General features: G+C 38.7%; 1 long non-coding RNA gene across 1 annotated transcript; it reads left to right on the forward strand.

Annotated features, from left to right (window-relative positions):
- The first annotated feature begins 312 nt into the window (after nt 1-312).
- On the forward strand, nt 313-5,052 carry LOC135974666 (uncharacterized). The gene is made up of 3 exons (XR_010591792.1): nt 313-461; nt 3,095-3,321; nt 4,974-5,052. It is a non-coding gene; the product is annotated as an uncharacterized LOC135974666 (long non-coding RNA).
- The last annotated feature ends 2,315 nt before the right edge of the window (nt 5,053-7,367 follow it).

A 7,367-nucleotide genomic window follows, 5' to 3' on the forward strand; every position in this document is an offset into this window, starting at 1 on the left:
TTTAAAAGACTGTGACTGTTCATATAGAAAAGAGATGACTAAGGGGGGATATGATAGAGGTCTATAAAATCATGAATTGTGTGGAGAAAGTGAATAGGGAAATGCTATTTACCTCTTCACATAATACACAAACCAGGGATCACCCACTGAAATTATTAGGTAGCAGGTTTGAAACTATTAGCCAAGATGGTCAGCGACACAATCCCATGCTCTGGGTGTCCCTAAATCTCTGACTGCCAGAAGCTGGAGTGGATGACAAGGAATGTATCACTTGCTAATTGCCCTGTTCTGTTCATTACCTCTGAAGCACCTGGTATTGGCCACAATCAGGATACTGGGCTAGATGGATGATTAGTCTGACCCAGTGTGGCCGTTCTGATGTTCCTGTGAGGATCCGGCCCTGACGCTTTCAATATGTTCATCTTTTCAGCGCAAAGTCATCAAATCAGCCTTGCTGTGAGGTACAATACTATGCCTAGAAAAATCTATTGAATTGTATTCACTTTCTTTTAATGCTGTAGAGTCTGCAATGACTTAAATTAAGTTTTTTCTGACTTATACAATCTACTTATTCCTGTAAGCATGATGAGCCAGCACTATTCTTTTGTTTTAGCTTTTTAAAAAAGGCACTGATGAATATGTATTGAGACTCAGTTATTCACAAACTTTTGCTAGTGCTGCAATTTGCCTTACAATTAATCTGAAATTTTCCTTTTCTGGTGGAATTGGCCTGTAGATGCCCCAAATAGATCCTGAATAAACACTGCCTGAAACCCCTTGATGACAACAAGGGGATTAATAGCAGGAAATCCCAAACTACTATTGTGTGTGTGTGTGTGTGTGTGTGTTCATAAATTAACATGAAGGCAAGAGCCATCAGACAGCATTGCCAATTAGTAGTTTAGGGAAATTAAGGGCCTGATTTTTCCCACTGTCTTAAACCTTATCTAGAGGGGCAAGGTGGGAGAGGTAATATCTTCTCTTGGGCCAACTTCTGTTGGTGAGAGACAAGTTTTCGAGCTACACAGAGCTGCTCTCTCTCACCAACAGAAGTTGGTCTAATAAAAGATAATATATCACACGAACCTTGTCTCTCTCATATCCTGGGTCCAAAGCAGTTACCTCAACCTTGCACCTTATCTGGCCATTTATGCTTGTGCAATATGGGTATAAATCAGTAACAGTATTTTTACATATTACTGTAGTTTATGCAGGCCTCAACCAATATCAGGGCACCAATATGCTGGGCGCCATAGAAATGCATCATGGGGAAACAGACCCTATCCCAAAGTGCTTACTACCAAAACAGACAAGACAAAGGGTGGGAGTGAAAACGGAGGCCCAGAGAAGTCAAGGGATTTGACCACTTGACACAGCTGGTTACTGGCAAAGCTGGGAATAGAAGTCAGATTTCTTGACTCCAATTTTAGTGCCCTACACACTAGACTAACAGCCCTTCTGTTTTGACATGATCAAGTTGTACACTATTGCATTTAATAGGAAGCATACTTTAAAAAATATATATTGCAGAGGATTTTTTCATAGGACTATCAGATTAAGAAATAAAATTTTATGTCAATATGCATCGTTAGACTTTCTTCACTATATCAAAACACTCTTTAAAAGGCCCCACAAACATTAGTCTGAAAGTATTTTATCTTTGCAGAAAATCTTTTACTGGTTAGTGGCCTAATTCAATGCAGAAACTTCAAAAGATGGTTGAAAATGACATAGTATTCATTTTTTAATATCTGTCTTGAAGCCACGCTCTTCTCCTAAAATATGCTTTTTTAAAATGAAAGCAATACTTATCATTGTTCTGTTACTCAATGGTCAAAAACCTATGAGTTGATATTCATAAGGTTAATACTGTACTTCTCCTTTAATGCAAAACAAAGTGTTTTGAAGTAAAAGATCAAGACACGCTCCTCTTTGAATCAAAGGCTTTGGGGAATAATTTTCCATTATAAGTAGCTTGTGTGACACAATGCAATAAAATGAGGTATGAAAAAATAAATTGGTTACACAATTTAATTTTTCCTGCATCTCTAGCCTGCCACTAAGTCTTAAAAATATCCCGTGTCTCATTCTCAGCAGGTGTAAATCAGTGTAGTTTCAATGGCGCTGTGTTGAGTTATGCCCGCTGAAGATGCGACCTTCTAAAGTTTCAAATATTTGAACTCATTGGATCCTTCCAATGTTCATGAATTGGAATCAGTATTCTGGTTGTGTGCTTAGGGTCTCATTCTGCAGTCTTCTCTGAGTCAAAACTCCCTTTGACTTCACTGAGTTTTGTTTAAGTTTGAACCAGTCTTGCAGTACCATGGGGTCTATTCCTAGGCAGGCTGCGGGCTCAGCCTAGAAACACACTCTTCTCATGCACTATTTATTAACTTCAATATTCTATTTCTGTGAATTTGTAATTGACAGGAAATATTCTCCATGGCTTGAGCATTTTAGGGTGAATGTGGCCTTTTCTGATCAAGTGGCCCTATTCGATGTAGGGGACTGTGTGTGTATGTAGGGTGAACACAAGTTGGGCCTCCCATAGCAAATTGTGGGCCAGCTCAGTCTTGTGGTCCTTGCTCAATCAAAACTCCTCAGACCCCATAAGTAGGAGTTTCAAAAGTGATCATCATTGGCCTAACTCTGCTCCCAGTGAAGCAAATGGGAATTTTGCAATGGAATCAAGAATGCGTGTGAAAATCCCATAGTGCATGTCTACCCATAGTGCATGTCTACCCATAGTGCCTGTTTTTTTTTCTATCTAAGGTACCCCCCCAGGTACTACGGTAATAAGGGTCATAAGTACCTCACAGTCTTAAACATATTTATTCTGGCAACATCCTTGTGAGGTCGGGAGAGGCAGTGTGGCCTAGTGAGAGGACACTACACTGGAACGCAGAACACTGGGGTTCTATTCCCTGTTCTGCCATTGGCCTGCTGGGTGAGATTTGCAAATTACTTCATTTTTCTGCTTCAGTTTCCTTATGTGTAAAATTGTGATCATTGCTTCCTTTGTAAAGGGCTCTGAGATCTACTGAGGAGAAGCACTTGATAATATCCTGCTCTTATTGTTATCCCCTTCTTACAGATATGCCACCAAGGCACAGAGAGACTGACTTGCTCAATATCATACAGGAGGTCTCGGGGAGAGCAAAGAATTGAACCCAGGTCACCTGAGTCAAAGGCTAGTGCCCTAACTCTGGGACCATCAGTCTTCTCTGAAAAGTATGTGGGACTTGAACGTGTGATCATTTACATACAAAGCAAGACATTTTCCTCTTCAGTCCTCACATAGCAGCTTTCCCTTGAATAGAGGTGAGTGAAACTGTCTGGAAATGTTGTGATGCCTATGAACACAGACGTAATCAAAAACTGTAATGGTTAGGTGTTTTGATTCTTTAATCACTCTAATTTAGATCTTCCCCAAAATCGGAGTGTACAGTACCAGCTAATATTGTTGGGTCAATGCTACCAATGTTTAAATACAGCATTTGCGGATGAGACCTCAGTGTCTGCCATTAGTGTAAGTACAGTTTGAGTGAGTAGAATAGTTTAGTGTAATACTCATTAAGTACAGCAATAACTTCTCATCAAGTATAATGGCGTGTATTAGGAATAATGATACTTTACATGTTTATAGTGCCTTTTTATAAAGTCCTTTTTTTCCTGTAGTTAAACCTTCAGCAGTAGATCAAGAAAATCTGCTCAGATAATTATCTCTACGCAATTTAAATTAAGTATGAAATGAGTCACCATTATTGGATCCCCTGGCTTCTGGGAGTACCAATAACTGCAAAAATGACACCAGCATAATAGATCAAGCCAGGATTTGACCAGCAGATACAACAGTGTGGAGTGGGATAACATATGGGCCAAATTCCATGAATTATGTATCTCTTACCCTATCCTGACTCTAACTCATGAGTAATTGTGTATTAATGAGTTATTTGGAGTGTGCTTTTCTGCTTTAAACTCATACCATTCCAGCCAGGTCTATTGTCCTGACTCATCCAAGCAGTGAATTTATCTTTGTGACTCGTTTCACCCATTTGTAAAACAAGTATAAGACTTGTGAGAATTAATTCATATTTGGAAAACATTGAGATTCTTGGAGCAAAGGGAATATGCCATTAGTTTATTAGTAATTAACAGCATGATTTTATTTATTTAAATCTTCAGTGCTAGAAATGGCTTGTTTTTTCTTTAATATTTTAAAAGTAAATGAATGGAATTGTCACAGGCATATACCATTAATATGTGTACATTGCTATATTTTTTTCTTAGAATATGTGGGTGCTACCAGGCAACTATGATGCATGACGTCTCATGACATTAACATATGATGAGTACCCCTTTCTTCTAGACATGCAGTTCTAACATAATCCACCATCGTAAACCCACATGTACACATACAAGAGAGAGCATCCTTTTATATTATAGGCTTCAGCAGGGGATACAAAATTACAGCTCTTTATCTGCAAAGTCTCAAAGAAAATTGAAATCCAGCGATCAGTGGCTTGTCCCAATACTCAGGAATTATTATGAAACAAAGTTATTATTGAATTCTGTGTCACTATATTAACATGCTTTCACTGAACTTTCAAGAGCAGTATCGCAAAATACAAATTCTCATTTCCATGATGAGAAAATGCTTCAGGCTCATCAAATACCAGGAGGGCAAATTTTTCTGAGTTCAGGAGTGAGTTGTAGGGGGAACACTTCAAAGGTATGAATGACAGATGGAAGGTGAAGTCCCAGTGGTTTTCCATAGGAGAGGCACCTAACTGCCCTTTGTACCTTTTGAAAATGTTTCTCCACCCATCCCATGACTGTTTCTAGAGGATGCTGGTGACCTCCTGAGAAGCACTGAGCAGCCTCAACTTTGCAAACTATTGGAAGGGAAAATTTTATTGGGGTGGATCTAGCCACTTTATGGTCCACAAACAGAATTTGATTTTTACTTACAGACACTAGTGATCTTCACAGAAGTCAAAAGGCTTTGGGATCATCTGTCCCTCGTTCCACAGTACGTACGTATGTGTACACACACGCTCTCTGTGTTATGATTGCATTAGAATTTTTATTTAGATGTATATTTTGCTGTGTGCAAATATACAGAGCAGTTAAGTGTATGGAAGAATATCCAATACCTTATAAATGTTGACCAAAATAAGTCTGATTGAAAATTAATGATTTATTTTGAATTCTTTGTCTATTTGATTGCAGGTGAAAGCCAAACAACCTTGGCATGAGCCTAGCTGTTCTGAGTAGTCTAGGGTGCAGCCTCACTCTCTGAAAAGCTTGGAAGGAAAAGCAAAATATTGACAGCATGAACCTTATTAGCTTCTGTGTCCCATGGTCTTATTTATAAGGAGGATCGATGCTGGCCATTTGCCCTTTTCTGTATGTTTGGGAGGACTAGTCTTTCTCTCACATTGAAAACTTCCTCCTAGTTTTGTGCCTTCTTTTCCCTGTCCTCCACAAAAATGAAGTGTGTAACTTTTAAAACATCATCTTGTTTTAAACATTTTTTTTTAAACATTCCCTGTCAAGCAGCAGAGGCAATTCTGGCTAGCTAATTAAGTTTTTAAATGTTCTTCTCAAAACTTTTTGCTACTTTGCTCCATCCTCATGGCACCCCTCCTCCTTCCTGAAGCTCTTCTTGTTAGTAGTGTGGGCTGTAAAGATTGGATTTTATCACCTTGGGCAAAATGTATCCTTTGACCTTCAGCTGCTTCTTCCCCACCATGATCCTCAAGTTCTCAGTGTTACAAATTAGAAGACCCTGTTGTTTATTGGCAAAACTCATCTCTTGCTTTGTGGTGAAAACTCGTAAAACTGCCGTTAACAAAATACCATAACCCTGGCCCTCTATTGCCTTGCCCCTCCTGCAGTCATGATGTAGGTGTAAAATTCTACCATTCTGATTCAACAGCATTTTACACTCCTTTTGCACTCATTCTGCACTGGTCTAAAAGATTACACAAGGTACATGGTAGAAGAGAACCGGACCCAATATTTTAAATTCTATTTTCCCGTGAGACCAGCAAACAATCCTATTTCTCTGGCCTGTTGGGACCCCATCCTCAGTTTGTATCTTGTATTTCTCCCTCAGGCTCTCCCCAGAGTTGATACATGGAGGACAGCTGCATGTAGGTAACTAATTGACCCTGTATCTTAAGCGGTAGAGGTCTGTGCTGAAAGTCCTGCTTCCAAACCCATGGCCCATGGAGGGGGTTGTGACACTTTCCTACCACTTGGTCATTGGAGAATAATTGCTCTGGCTGTGAGCAGTGTGATAGGATGACAGTGCAATCCCAAATTAAATGGCACGCATTTCAATTAAAAATAGGTGATCAACTGGCAATCAATCGTCTAATACTATCTTCAGTGAGGAAAGAGTACTCGTGAGGAAGGATTGGCTACACTGAGCTGTAGGCTTTTTATTTCTGTATCTTGTCTGGTGTGGAACACTATAATTGTGTCAGAGGTTGTCTTATTGTTCATTTTGAATCTAGGCTGTTAGGATCTGTATTACCTACAAAGATTTAGTACAAACTTACAAAGAAAAGGATCATCCCCTTTCTTCCCTTATTTGAAAAATTGTATAGAATTCAACAGGGATTAAGCTAATGGGATTTTGTAGAAGGGATTCTAAATCTATAAGGTTTAACAGAGAATAAGATTGCTGCTGCATAATTGCATAGAATGGGTAAAATAAACCTATAGCGAGGTTGTCATTTTTATTTAAATTCTACAGGACTTTTCTCTTAGGGTTGAAATTACAATATTGTAAGAAAACCAAAAAAAATAAGCAAATTAAATAATATAAGTAATTATTTTAAGTAATTCCTAGCACCAAAGCACAAGAGGAACCTGAAGCTACCATATTAGTTGTAGTTAAAAGTAATTTCTGAAGTGCTGGTTTATTCACAAAAGACTGATCTGCTTTTAATGCCTCCCTGTAAAACATATTTTACCATGACATCTTATAAATATTAGAACAAAAGGCTTTGCAGAACAAACAGATTTGAAACCACAGAAATATACAACAATTCATTTCATATATCAGTCATTCAATAAATTATTAATGTCCCCATGACCAGGAGGTGCATTGCAATCATACTGCACTAGGAACAAAAGTCAAAATATTCCCAGGCTGGGAAAATATATCTGCAGCATGTATATTTTAAATTGTTTTAAGGCACCAGAACTCAACACGCATATATCCACATATAGGGGCAGATCCACTAAAGCACTGAGGTAAACTTTTCCTGCACGGTTGCTGAATGTTCTCAGCTCCTTTATACCTTGCCGTTTTTGTTAGGGGTGGGGTATTTTTAGGGGTATCTAGAAAGTAC

This window comes from Chrysemys picta, chromosome 12 (genome assembly GCF_011386835.1).
Source record: "Chrysemys picta bellii isolate R12L10 chromosome 12, ASM1138683v2, whole genome shotgun sequence".
Lineage (NCBI taxonomy): Eukaryota > Metazoa > Chordata > Testudines > Emydidae > Chrysemys > Chrysemys picta.